Below are 2,057 nucleotides of genomic sequence, written 5' to 3'. Positions count from 1 at the left end.
GATATAAACTGAGCCATCTCAGAAGTAGGAGGGGGTTCTCACTACCATCAAGGACGAAGAGTCAGAAGTGGAGTACATCATTTAGACGCTGAGGTCCTTGTGCATTGAACCTCCTCATCCCAGAGACAGAAAACTATGACACTAGCAAAGGAGCACCAGCAGCAGAACTTAGAAACAGACACGAGACAGAGTGATGGGCTTTTCAGCCCACAGGGAAAGTAAAGCACAATGACTTTGGATAGAACGCTTGCTTGTAGAATGGGGTGCCTCCGGGCACTTAATTGGGGGAGTTAGGTTTGCTGACTCACGGAGTTTACTGCTTTCAGTCTGAGATTTATGGTGGAACAATGTGTCCTGTGGGCATTTATCAGCAGTGCTGAAAGAGCTTTGTAACATTGGTGGGGCAGAGAGAGGGCTGCCGGTGCGCATGGCTGAGGATAGACTGTCTTCACTGGAAGAACTGTGCCTTAAACATTTCTGACCTGGAATTGTAATCAGTTAACTTCTCTAATAAACCTCATTGCTGTGATTGCGTTTACTGAGTTGTGTGTGGCCACTGCAATGAATTATCGAACCATTTGAATAGAGAGGATGAGAGGAATGGTTTGGTGTAAGTCACTGTTTTGTTAAACACATTTTCAATGGGCAAGTCATTGGTCTTGCAAAATCCTATCATGTGATCTGTAGCATCACCAAGGCCATATCCTCTAATTACTGCTGTTTTCAACTTTTGTATTCCAATTATCAGTAATTATAAATGCATCTTTATTACATATTTGATCAATTTCAGACTAAAATTCTTCAAGTTGGTAGAATTCAATTTCATCATTGTTGGTATGTAAATATGAATAATGTATTAACTTGTCTTCATTGTAGGCATATAAATCTTATCCTGTCACAGACAGTATTGTACTTCAGATCTTGAAATGCTCTTTTTGACAATGAACGTCATGCCATTCCTGTTGAATTTGCCTTCCCTGGCGTAGTAAGAGATGTACTTGTGTAATTCATTGTGGCTAATACCAGTCTATTTCAGTTCACTAATGCCTAAGATATCATTTTTTATGTGTTCCATTTCATTTTTGACCACTTCCAACTTTCCTAGATCCATACTTTGTACACTCCATGTTCCACTTATTAATGGATATTTGCAGCTGTTTCTCCTCCTTTTGAGTTGTGCCCCATCAGCAGATGAAGATCTCGAAAGCTTTGCTCCAGTTATGTTATTATGGTCAACTCTGCTTTAAGGGAGCAGCTCTTTCACAGTTGTATTTAGAGTGTGTTCCAACTTGAAGGACTCATCTTCTGGCAGTATATCAGACAATGTTCTACTGCTATTCTAAAAGTTCTCAGTACTATCCATTCAGATGTTGCCTGTCTCTCCTTCTTAGTCTGGAAGCTCTGCAGAAACCTGTCTCACACCATATACAAAAATCAACTCAAATGGACAAAAACCATAAGTATAAATGCTAAAACTATTAAATTCTTACAAGAAAACATACCTTCTTGATCTTGAGTTAAACATTGGTTTCTTAGCTTGACACCAAAAAAAGAAAAAAATGTAATTGGTATAAATTATAACAAATTTAAAAGTGTTATAACACTATCAAGAAAGTGAGGCTAAACCCCACAGCATGAGAGAAAATACTTCCGTTAACTTTTTATTTTGAATTGAAGGATTCAATTACTGAGAAGGATTGTAGAGCAGATCATCAGCTTTCCATCCAACAAATGATACAGTTAATTTCAGCTCAGTGATTGAAATCTCTTCAGTGTTGCCTTATGCAGTCCCTGCATTTTTTGTTTCCATTCCTCCTTCTTTCCCAACCTTTCTGAATTTTGTCCTTTGGTAAATGCTGCCCCTTTGATCTGGAATGTTGAGCATTCTGTGGGATGCGTACCTCACACTAGTGTTGATCATGCTATCTATTGCTTGGCTGAAAATAAAGCCACAGGGATGAGTTTAGTTCCAGACTTGAAAGGTAACCAAGGACCATAGTCATAGGGTTCTGCCGATTTCTTTCTAACCAATAATCTTGTTCTTTTTTTTTTTTTTT

Source organism: Chrysochloris asiatica, unplaced genomic scaffold (genome assembly GCF_000296735.1).
Source record: "Chrysochloris asiatica unplaced genomic scaffold, ChrAsi1.0 scaffold00263, whole genome shotgun sequence".
Lineage (NCBI taxonomy): Eukaryota > Metazoa > Chordata > Mammalia > Afrosoricida > Chrysochloridae > Chrysochloris > Chrysochloris asiatica.
Note: the sequence above shows the minus strand (reverse complement) of the source record.